This window comes from Oryza sativa, chromosome 4 (assembly GCF_034140825.1).
Source record: "Oryza sativa Japonica Group chromosome 4, ASM3414082v1".
Classification (NCBI taxonomy): domain Eukaryota; kingdom Viridiplantae; phylum Streptophyta; class Magnoliopsida; order Poales; family Poaceae; genus Oryza; species Oryza sativa.
The window spans coordinates 16,047,501-16,060,641 of NC_089038.1; the positions used below are offsets into that span (position 1 = coordinate 16,047,501).

Below are 13,141 nucleotides of genomic sequence, written 5' to 3' on the forward strand. Positions count from 1 at the left end.
CACAATGGTTAATTCTTAAGCAGAATTTAACTCTTGCTGAGGCTACCTCATACATCCAAGCAGCATTTCCTACTTTTGAACCTTGAGGACAAGGTTCTTGCGAGGGAAGGGTATTGTCAGGAGCTGTGAACTGAAATGGAGTTCAGACTTAGGACTGAAGTTATAGATGGGAAGCAGAGGAAGCTTCAGCTGGGATAACGATTTGATGGGTACACTTATGAGGATCAGACGACTATCAACGATGGAGAGAAAAGCGAAGGAGATCAGGCGGAGGTCACTACACCAGGACAACTGTAGTGATTACCTGTTGTTATTTTCAGCTGAAATCATGCAGCTCATTGTTTCCATTATTTCTTCTTACTTTTACCTGTACAGCTGGATGTAATCGCCTGAATTGTAAGCTACATATTAAGGCCTTTGGCCCTAGGGAATGAATCAAGATCAAAACTACATTTCATTTTTTTTGGAGATTATGGTTACCACATATTCACTCGGCTGGGCTATCCAACTGGTTACAGGGGATAGATAATGTATATAGAATACGTACAAGACTAGGACTTGGGTATTATGTTTTCTTGTGTATCAAGAAATGACTTGTAATCCTAGTTTGTTAAGTTTGTGGATTAGATATAGGAAACTTAAACCGTAAGTGAATAAGTTTCTATCTTATAAGACTGCTCCTTCACCTATATAAGGAGGGCAGGACGCCCCTTAGGGGGTATTCACAACCCGATCGTCAGATCAATACCTCTCATTGAGAGGGTATAAATATGTCTAAATCATTGTCTCCGCATCCATCCACTTTTAGGTCTTGTGCGCTACCCCTTTTCATATTGCCGAATTCCAGTTTCTACAGTTGACGTGTCAGGTAGAGGCTGTGTTGAGTTTCCCATCGACAAGTGCGATGGAACTAATCTCAGGAGTCGTCGGCACCGTCTTCGCTCCAAGATCCAATTCAGCTGATGATGAGATCCGCCGGCTACTGCTGATGACGGCATCAAGATAGCCATCGCCTATAGGGGCAGATACACACATGCGGTGGTGGTTAATTTTTTTGAATCGCCCCAGCCAAGCTGATCGACGCACACGGCGTGTCACCGGCCATCACTCACGATCCAAGCCACGCCGCACTATTCGGGTTGGCAGTTCCAATTTAATTTTTATTAGATTGATTATTAATTTCTGACCGCTATTTGATTTCCTGGCATTTTGTTGTTGTTTTCCACATGCCGATTGAGATAACGAGACGTCCATCATCGACATCCACTACTCGTGTCTAGCCGTTGCTGAGAGCTCTTCTCTCTCTCCCTCCCATGCAGATGGTCGAACTGTTTTTATGCATAAAGTTTATATACCTAATGTTTCTATTTATTAAGTTTTCATATATAAAGTTTATATATATAACTTTATATATAGAGAGTTTTCATGTATAAAATTTTTAGGCAACGGCGAAGCCAGAATTTTAACACGAGGGGGCCAGCTTAACAAGTGATTATGATCATAAAAAATAGTGTAACAAATATACGTAAATTTTTAACTCTTTCCACAAGTAATAAATCATATTATTGTAAAAAACAACACATGATAATATAAAAGATGGATAGGTAGCATTACTTCATGCATTTATTTATTTTAGAGTAAATTTCACTTTGGGCCTGATTTTTTGGCCAAAGTTTCACCATGAACCAGGTCTAACTCTACCTTTTCAGTTAGCACCAAGTATGATTACCTTCTTATACAGTTTGGACCGGGTATCAATACTTTTGGGCCACCACGTTGGCTTGAGCTGGTGAACTCAGTTCAGGGCAGAGAGTTATCGAGGGAGACTAGCGCGCGGGAAAGGAAGAAGATAGTGTCGTGGAGGTGGAGGTGGAGGTGGAGGTGGACTTGCTCAACGCCTCGGCCTCCACCCTTGCCACCGGCGGCTCGTGGCCGCGTCTCCGGAGCGGCATGGCGTGGCGGCGGCGTGCTCTTTTCCGGCTCCGAATTGGCATGGCGGCGCGCTCTTCAGCTCCGGTGTAGTGCTGGCGGAATGAATCAATGTTTGTTTCTGAATGAGTGTGCAAGTAAGATGGAGCTGTCCATTTTGCCACTAAAAACAAGCAAAGAGGTTCCAAGTTCCATATGTACATGTACCTGATGGTGAGGCACAATGAATTATCGGTACAACATGGCACTTGTGATAATTTCCCTTCCCAGTGCCTTCTCTTTAGTGGTACTTATCTACAGTACACAGAGCTAATAAATCCTACTAGTCTAACTTGCTGAGGCTTTTGGCCTCCATTCTGCCGTGAGCTGAAGGAGCGGTGCGTGCACCCCGTTGCCGGCACCGCGGTCGAGCAGGAGAAGAGCATGCATGCCGCCGCCCTGCCGCGCCGGAGCCGAAGAAGAGCACGCGCGGCCGTTGCGCCATGCCTCGCCAGAGCCAGAGACGTGCACATGGCCGCCGCGTCATGCCACGCCGCAGCCGCATCATGCCGCTCCGCAGGCGCAGGAGTCACCACCAGTGGTGAGGGTGGAGACCGAGGCGTTGAGCAAGTCCGCCTCCACGGCACTATCTTCCTCTCCCATGTACTAGTTTCCATCGATAATTTCTCTTCCCTGAACTGAGTTCACTAGGCTCAGATCAAGTGGCCCGAAGTCTTAAAACCCGGTCCAAATTGCAAAAGAAGGTAATCATAATACCTGGTGTTAACTGAAAAGGTCGAGTTAGACATAGTTCATGGTGAAACTTTGGTCAATAAAACAGGTCCAAAGTGAAATTTACTCTAAATTTTAATTTAGCCATATGAGGACTAAGCAGAATGATTATAAGCAGAGATAATATCATCCAAGCTAAAAGTCTATCTGATAAATAATAAAAATAAACCTAGATCTTGTCAAAAGAAGCAACAAACTCCCTATCTTGCAAATATTAGTTAATATTATAGAAATTTAAAAATTGAAATGGATTGGTAAATTACACTACGGGAATTGAGGTTTAATTTATGATTGAACACTACACCATAATAAATTATACAGCTTAAATATTAGTCACCTAAGGACTTAAACTTGATTATTACTGATATGTAGCACGGAAAATGCTACGCATACGATTTTTATCTTCCAATTTTTGTACGATCAAACGTAACGGCGCGGACGGCAGGGGAACCTAACGCGAGCGCGCGGCGCACGCACACGCGGCAGGATCGCTTATGGGCCCGAAAGCCCAATTAACCTTTTGCAGCATCTGACATGAGATTATATCTATACTTTGAGATTATATTAGAATAATCTACCAGGTAGTATTTAATCTAACTAAATTTACTGTCTAATCTAAAGGGAATAGAAGATATTTTGGGCCTTCTACCTCATGACTAAAAGAGTGGAATGTTTGAAACAAGTTCTGCTTCATCACCATGTGACATCAATTAATGTGCTGAGCAGCACTATACTTTGGCTTTAAGTTTGTCTCTAGGAACTCTCTCTGTATCTAAACATATGCAAACCTTGTTTGACATTGGTTCATATATATATGAACTTTTTCTGCATCCAATTCTAATTTTGGCCATTAGAATCTACTTTCAACTATGGTTGATGCTATCCCTGTCCAAGGTGCAAGGAACATATATGTATGAGTAATTTGCTTCACCTGCCACATAATAAAGGAGCGCTAAGTACAATTACCATATAAGATATAATTAGGACGAAAATTGCTTAATATATAATTAGATAGAAAGAAGATTGCTTTGGTTGGCTATGCAAGCATGCCAACGAGAGAGCAGACCAGCGCATTAGAGCTTGGGCTTTGGATATGGACTCAACAGGGGAGGGATCCGTTTCATCGCTAAAAAACGTTAGGAGTAAGGAGAGAAACGTTTCATCGTATAAACGTCATACAAAAACAATCGTACGTATAACAGTGCTGTATGTAGCACACTAGCACTAGTAGTGTACAGGTGAAGGGAGATTCATTAATTAGTATTCATTCTGTCGTTGGGGGAGGCCAGGCCTCCTCCCTCCCCCCTTGGCTTCGCCCCTGTTTTCAGCCAACATAAATGCAAATAATCACATGGGCTTTTTCCCTAGTTTACACATGGGCCACAAGGTAGGAGGAAAGGGGAAGCAAGTGGGCTGGATTGGATTTAGTTTCTTAGCTTTGTGGTCCTCTCGTTGACCACGCTCTAGACTAAGCTAACTACTAATTTGACCCTCTTCTGTCAACTTTACTCATTTGATCTTTTTTTCAAAATTGAAGACACAGTCTGACCCTATTACGTTAAGGGTACGTAAATGTGTTAACTGGAGTATAAAATGTCCCTTCTGCCCTTACTCATTTTACCAAGCTTTTAGTTAGTTTGGCATAGTTACGTATGGTGAAATATTGAGAAAGAACAATGATAAATTTGTGCACTTATTTTAGGTTTCACCGATTTGTGACAAGTTTGACTTAAATTTATCATATTTTCGTGAAATTTGACCTAGGTTTGTTAGATTTTTTTTTGTCAAATTTGATTTCAGTTTGCAAAATGGACTTCAATTTGATAGATGTTTGACAAGGCTAACATATATGTGATGAAAATATGAATGAAAGTTTAACAAAATTTTTGGGCAGTATCCACCCAAAATACACCCACATTGAAGTTTAACCTATATTGAAGTTCCTCATTTGATATAAATTCCTACCAGAGCCAAAAATATTCCATGTTGATTAAACCATATATGTTTTGGTTACTTGCAATTCTATTGAACTTTGTCAAATTCTTGTGAACTGTGTAGATACTTCTCATGCTCTATGATCAAGATCATACACCCACATATATGCACATGCTAAACTCCTACACTGGGAGCTAGCAATTATCCATTCCATTTCCATACTACCACTAAAAATGAATTCTCCATGATTTTATGTGCTTTCTTCTCCTAAAAAGAAAATCATTTTTGAAAAAAAAAAAGGAAAGAGGGAAAGGCATGGTTATGAAAATAATAAAGTTATGCTCTCTCAAGTATGAGCATGATATTGGAAAAAAAAGAAAAAAAAGATAATAATGTAGCCATGCCCTCTCCTTATTAATAAAAAGAAGGATTTTTGGGAGAAGAAAGTAAGCACAAAGGAGAAGCGTTTTCTTTATTTTTCTTCACATTTCATTTCCACCATATATCACACACACACTTTGCACGATCTTGATCTTAAGTATGTTTAGTCATCTATTTTAGTCTAAGTTTTTGACTTAGTAATAAACGTGAATGCAAGTATGCCATGTTTGATCCCTACTGAGCTCCACATATCAAACCTTAGAGTAGGAATCTAAAAGGGCAAAAAGGTGAGGAATTCATATTGATACACTTGGAGAGACTGAGTGAATCATTTGAGGAACTTGGATTTCTTTTGTAAAATCATTTGAAAACTTCTGGAATAAAAGTTGAATAAAAATTGGGTGATTAGTGCTCTAATTGTTGTTCTATCTTTCAACCGCTCAAGGCAAGGAAAGGCAGTGTCTTGTGGGAATTAGGGGTAAGGGTAAGCCACCATGCCAAATATTATTTAATTTGAGAGAGAGTACATATACCTTGCACCTGTACATTTGAGATATACAGCATAGTAGCAATTCCTGATCAACAACCAAGTCTTTGTTTCCGTTCGTCCTTTACTTGGGACGAGCAAAGGTTCAAGCTTGGGGGGTTTTTGTTGATGGACGTTAGCGATCAGTTTCGACCGTCAATACTACCAAATTAGAGGAGAAATAGTTATGCTTGTAATGCATATTTGTGTTAGAATAATAATATTCCACTGGTAATAGGTTTACTGACCTTTTGCAGAGAATAACCACAGAGTGGAGGAGAATCGACATCAAATCAGACGATCAATCAATCGGACAATGTCGAGGATCAGACTTATGTATGAATGGGCCAAAAACTCAAAAATGACATAACCAATTGGGCCAAAATTCACAAGTCTACGGAGAGAAGCAATGGAGGAGACCGCCAGCCGAGGATGGGCTGGTTTGGCCCAGGCCATGGTTCGGCCGAACCCCCATCAGCGCCTTCCATCCTGTGGTTTTGCGTGGACATCCAGGATGCATCCTCAATGACAGTTGCAGGGCAGTTAGGAAATTTCCAACTGCCACAACCGTCATTAGCAGCTATAAAAGGAGCTCCTCTCATTCCATTTTCCACACACTTCAAGCAAGAGCTTTCTCATATTCTCTCAAGTTTAGTTTAGTAGTATCAAGCTAGTGGAGTAGGAATATAATAGAAATCGGAGTCCAGAAGTCTTCGGAAGAGTTTGGGTATGGCTCTAGCAGCTCTCCTTTCTTCTTTTGTAAGACTTGTATTTTATTTAGAATATTCTTCTTTATACAATTATGGTATTGAAATACTTTCCGAGTATATGAATGCCAACTTTACTTTATGTTTAAATTATACTGATTATACTGCTAGCTTATCTGGGAGATGCATAGGTACGGGTATAATGTTTGCTATTGCAATTACTCTATGTCATGACGATGATATTAGAGTAGTATCTGGTAGTTTAGTCCTGGTGTCTAGATTACTAGGTATCATTATTTGGGGTTATATGCTACGGATGAGAGGTGGGTCGTTGATGGTGACAGCTCAGTATGGGTATTCCTTCACGCATATATATAGTCCTAAGTTAATTTCTTAGGGAGGGTACTCCTCCGTATTTAGCCCCGGTTGTATGGTCATGACGGGCTGTCGTAAGGAACTCGACAGTCAGGGGTGGCTTCTTGAAGTACCATGAGGGCATCAGAAAGAGGGTATTAGCTAGTTAATTATATAACTAGGATGAATGTATAATATGTATACTAGAAGTATAGGAATAGATTCTTTTCTATTTTCTTTCCACTTAGCTTAGATAGTTTAATATGAGAATGAGTAGTTCTATGCTTGTGTGTCATCCTACCCTTTGGATTATATTAATCCCTACTTAGACTATGATTATTACAAGCAACATATAAATTATTAGCACGGTTCTCTCTACTATAATCTTCCTACGGGATTAAACAAATACGATACTCTTGCAATACTCTCGAGTGAAATGCTACAATGGTATATCCGTGCGCTTACGGATAAACTCTGTAACCATAATATACCAGGAGTATTTCTGCGCCATTGCTGGGAATTATATTTCTAGTAATGTCGTTAAGAAATACCAACAGTGGCAAGTTCACACCACCGTACAGCCAGCCGGCACTAGCCGTAGCATATATAGCAGGTTTGTCTCCTCCCTATAATCAGTACCAGTAGATAGGCAAGATCTGCTATTCTCCTAAGGAGAGGAGCCAGGATGGTCGATGGTCCTGTGAAAGCATATACCCCAATTTGCTGATGAAACCTTTTCTTTCAGGTGTTGTGCAAAGAGAAGAAGCGTGTTCGAGGTTGCTCTCGCTGCCACTCAGATGATTTGCCATTTATATGCATCTCAGATATGTTGTCTCTACTTTTCCCCTTTATAAGACAATGACAATATTTTTGGTACATGTTGATATAGAAAACTCAATTTGTTGTATATTTTACTTCCTAAGGTTGTGTTTTCACCATCGTTGACATTTTCATGGTATTTTTTCCCTTAATCATAATGCTAACCTGTGTACTCCTGACCTCAAGGTGAGCACGAAAATCCCCTTTTGTTGTATACACTATATACCAGTTTGTATGCAGATTTCAGACTTTCAGTCTAGGATTTGTATATCATTTTGAAAAGATAAGCATAATCGATCACTTGATAATTATTTTGCTTTTATTACTGATTTTTTATTCACCTAGCTCTAGCTCTACCTCTAACAACCTAACTGTTTCTATAACTCTGTATATTGCTAAACATTTAGTGTAAGCCCAGCTTTCCATATGCATCGATTTGGGAAAAAAAAAAAAGTAAACCTTGTGCTCACTTAGGATCTACAAAGATTTATATGTTGATATTATTTTCAGCTAAAAATTATCTCTAGCTAGCCTTGGCTTATTGATTGCTTTTGAAACATATTACCTCCAATACTTAAATATCTAAGCTGTTATGTGTGACCACTGCTTTATGACGAATGCTACAATTAATATGTATGTGGTCTTCCTTGCCCATATACTGTTATGTCATTAAAGGTGATTGTTCTTGCTCTTATGCTGCAGTTTTTGTTTGCATGTCTAAACTCTAAAGGATGGTTATAGACTTCAGATTATTGTTCTACGAAGTAGGCAAATACTTATTGTTAGCTCAAGCCCAGTTTATCTACAATGGTGATCACTGGGTCCCTTTTTTGAATGAGAGTGTAGGTCAGTACCCTTTTTACATCCAAGGTTACAAATCTGAAATACAGTTGCATATTCTAGAACAGGATTAGATGAGATTGTTGCCTTACAGCCCTGGTGGTCTGTATTTGAATAGCCAAGTGGTTTATGTCTTTGCCGGATCAAATATATGATTTATATTCTTTTTTTCCTTTCCCGCTAGAATGCAAATTAGAAATGACATGCTTCTTTGTTACCTTCTCCTATAATCATGTTCAGCTGATTTGCTGCCCTCCTCCCTTTTCCCCTTCTACTTCGAAACTCATGCTCTCATCGACTAGCAATGAAGACAAACAATTGGCCTATGCTTAAGGGGTAATCATATATTATCATCACCATGCTGGTTTTTTTAGCTGAAAAATCTGTAACAAGCTCCATAGCTCATTGAATCATATTATGATAACTACAATAGTCCAGCAGTGTGTCTGTAAGTCAATACATAATCCCAAGGTATGCTGCATCTAGCTAGAAATCGATGTATTTAGTTTGAATATGGTCAGAGCTTTAACGGACTAACGGACTAATATAGGTGTACTTCTTTACTAAATCAATTCAAGCTCTAAAATAATTTTACATATTTTCTTCTGCTATCATATTGTTTTCTATATATGATCCTAATCTTAAAAATGGTGCTACTGATTCTATAGCATGGTTTTCTTTCAATGACAGGATAAGAGACATCGAAGTCACCCCAACAGATCAATGCCATTCATTTTTACCGTTAGATCAATGACTTCATTACCCCACAGGTACTTTTATTCTTATAAATTGGTATGCTCAGTTTATCAGTAAGTATTAAACGTGGTCACATATATTATTCCTTTTCTTTTGAAAAAAAAACATTCAATATAAATTTGTCTTCTACACATGATTCGCCATAATTAAGCACATTTGTATTCTTTTGCATCAATGATGCTTCTCCACATGATGTATTAGTTCTAAACTTATTATCGAAATTTCATGCCGCTAACGAAAAGTTGAAAAGCATGAACATGGAGTATATTGATCAACTTATTTTGCTGTTGAGATAATGTGATGGGTTCTGAGCTAAATCATAAACCAGGTAACAAGATAAAGTTAATAGACTATTGATCATCGATATTAACTCATTTTCTTAGTTTATTTTAATTTTCTCAAGACATGATCTGAATATGTTGCAATGAAGATGGTCATACTTTTCTCAGCTATGCCTTATGAATGGCATACATACAGGGCTAAAATTGTCATCCGGCATGGTCTCTGATTCATGTTTACCAAGATTTTTGGGAATTTGGATATAGTTTACCTCTTTAGGAATGCATATAGTAGAGTCATATGTTTCAATAATTAGTGATTAGTCAAATGCATACTTTTCTCAACTATTATAATCATCAAAGTTGTCTGAGGACCCATAAATGTTCTTTTTTTCTACCTTATATTGGTTATATTATGCACTTCTACTACATCCAGTTTTACTTCTTGGTTCCCCTTCTTCGTATAGATGATACCAATAGATGTATTTTATTTAGTTTCCTTGTGTTCTGGGACTGACATCATTCTTTGTTGGTAATTAGGTACCCAAAAGCAGCACAAATAATGGATAGTAAAGATTGCAGAACAAATTAAGGATCGGATGTACAGACAGTTTTACCAAGTGTTTAGAGAACTAGCGTTAACATGCCATCAGATTCCATATATGTGGAGATATGCATGTATGAAAGTTCATCTAATAGATGGTTTGTTGTTGGCGTGCCCATTAAGTGCAATCTGTGGGGTTATGCCCGTATAGAGATCTACTAGCTAATAGATGTTTTCTAATTATTACAAGGCCTCATTGTACATTAACTTGATCTTTTAGCGCATTATGTTATTACAATTTGAACAAAATTTGGTTTGCTCAGTACCGAAATATGTGTGATTATAGATATTCGTGACAAAAAATACTAGCTGGCTATCAAATATAGTTAGTCTCTTATGCACGCGCGCAGCATAGCTCGTGATTATTGCTAGTTAGATTTAATTATTGCTAGTTAGCTTTTAAATCGCTATGTACAAGTTTATAAAAGTTTTACATATAAATTATCATTATCTAAAAAAATATAAATTATTTTTTTCCTTAATATGCTGTACGGCATATTATCAGAGTATATTCAAAAGATGGGGGCCTGATATCATTCCTAGAACCTCCCAAAAGCACATTCAGCCATAGTATTTTCTCACCAGTCACCACATCATTACATTACATTACACTACACACTCGGGTACATTGTGTAGCGTACAATGTTTCCTTTTCAGTTCTCTCGAGTGGTCAGAGAACACCATCTAAACACCCCTACCCTTTTTCCCTCTTTGGTGAAAAGAATTTAAATCAAATGAATTTCCACTAGAGTCCGTGTCATACACCGGAGTTAGAATATTAGATAGCTGTACACCATTGTTACCAGCAACACAGCCAAATGCTTCTGCCAATGAAACCTCCATCCTGAGGAGATGTTGTGAGCGTCAACAGTGTATGTTGCCCCTGTCTGTTCATCCTTAATTTTAATGCTAGAGGAACCTGCAAAGAGCGGACAAGCCAATTATGACACACAAGTTAGGTACTTCATCCATCCCAGAATATGTTTGTAGCTAAAAGTTGCATATTCCATCCCATGACTAAGATGTTCAGAACTTGGAGCACGCAATGCGTGCAACATGCAAAGCTCTTTTACTGAACAACGCTTAGTATAACATGGTTCCAGCGTCCCATTTTCCTTATGAAGTGAAACTCAATCCAACTTTGGTGCCATATATTTTCGGATTGTCAAGACATTAGCAAGAACAATAGACTAAACATGTAAAGTACTATGGAATGAACTCATAACAATCAAATTTGAATGTGTTAAACTTACAGTTGTACTCAGTCCAGCCAATGACTTGATTTTCCAGGTCATAGACAACTAACTTATTTGAAAGGACCAGATCTGGAAAAAAAACAGGTAATAGCACGAACATCATATATATAACAGTTCTAAAAAAACATCAGATATATAACATTGAGTAAAGGATTTGCATGTGCTGAGCAAGACAAACCTCCCAAAAGCACCATACCCTTCCCATCCTTTGATTGTAATCCACCATTTTGGAATCCAACACAATATAAGTTATCCTGCTTAAATACAAAAAAAAAATCACAAATCTAAGTGTCATGAACATATATCTGTGAACCTGCATATTATGATGTTATATACAGAACATAACAACTACTACAAGACTGAATGCAACGGTATAGTATCATTTCAAACTATAGTACTCCATTAAATTCAAATTAACTATCATGATCGTTGATTGGAACAATTAGACTTTGAACCTCATCATGTTAGTGCATATTTCGACTTAAGTGATTCATATTGTCTCGATATGGCGACTGATCTATCCCAATCACTTAGTTTAAATATACATCGACATAATGATTATATGCTGTTGACATCCACAGCCGATCGAGTAGATTTAGCTTTATTTTATTTATTCAAGGCAGCCGATCGATCCCAATATGACATCATCAATATAAACTTCAACCAACGAGCCGATCAGATCGTGGAATATATAATTCATGGCTCTTGGATATGTAGCTCCAGCACTCTTCAAGCCGAAGGTCATCACAACTGTTGGTATTTCTTAACGACATTACTGGAAATATAATTCCCAGCAATGGCACAGAAATACTTTTGGTATATTATGGTTACAGAGTTCATCCGCAAGCGCACGGATATACTATTGTATCATTTCACCCGAGAGTATTCCAAGGGTATCGTATTTATTTTATCCCGTGGGAAGATCATGTAGAGAGAACTTGACTAATAATTTATATATTACTTGTGATAATCATATTCTAAGCAGGGGTTAAGATAATCCAAGGGTAAAGTGACACACAAGCATTAACTTCTCATTCTCATGATATATCATCTAAGCTAAGTGGAAAGAAAAGAGAAAGAAAATCTATTCCTATACTTCTAGTATACATAGTATAATACCTATACTAATCGGGCACTTTTTTCGAGCTCTCACGTTAACCAGAAAGATCTAGCCATTGATCAAATAGATCGTATTGTTGCAACAGTTGATCATTGAAGCCAATGAGCGTGTAATTTTATGGGCCACTTAAAAGCCCGTCTACTATGTGCCATGGTATCCCATCGTTTGTTGTAACTGATCTGTTCACCAGTCATGGGGACGGAACGTAGATGGAGAACATGATCGAGTAGATTGATCTGATGGAGAACACGAGCAGATCGATCTATCTTTGCCTCCGCGATGGAAGACGCTCCAGTTAATTAATCATCATCGCCATGGATTTTATCACAACTATAACGTGATTCTCGCCAGCAGCCCTTCAATCAATCTTTCTACAATTCTATTTGAACGTACGACAGGTAAACAGTGTCATGTTTATTTTATTGACCTAATTAGCCTTCCTTTATATATTCATCTTTTGTCTTAGAACAAGGTCCTCAACAAATCTACCTTCGCCGCTATTTGCGTCTATCAGAAGTGCATGTGCATGCATGTAAACGGTGCTTCTGCAGAACCTAAGGACATGGCCATGCAACCATAAAAAAGCAGATTATGGATCGGAGCGCACTGACAGGGTGATCATGCATAGAAGGTTTCTTAAAGAAAGAGATGATCACGGAAGGGTACGTGGACAGATCAAGTTTGTAAAATTAAATCAGAAGTTGACGTTAATCTCCATCAGCTTATCAGTTTAATTAATTAGCAAGCTAATCAGGTTCGCGGCTCTTCTTCGTTTGTTAATTAAAACAGGCTTCTCCCTATTTCATGCATGCATTAGTATAAGTTAGCTCATTAATTACTTCTTTCTCTTTTGTAACTACACATG

General features: G+C 38.3%; 1 long non-coding RNA gene across 1 annotated transcript; it reads right to left on the reverse strand.

Annotated features, from left to right (window-relative positions):
• Nucleotides 1-10,409: 10,409 nt before the first annotated feature.
• On the reverse strand, nucleotides 10,410-11,606 carry LOC9271969 (uncharacterized). The gene is made up of 3 exons (XR_001545116.3): nucleotides 11,335-11,606; nucleotides 11,154-11,225; nucleotides 10,410-10,819 (listed from the first exon to the last, which is right to left on the reverse strand). It is a non-coding gene; the product is annotated as an uncharacterized lncRNA (long non-coding RNA).
• Nucleotides 11,607-13,141: the final 1,535 nt, after the last annotated feature.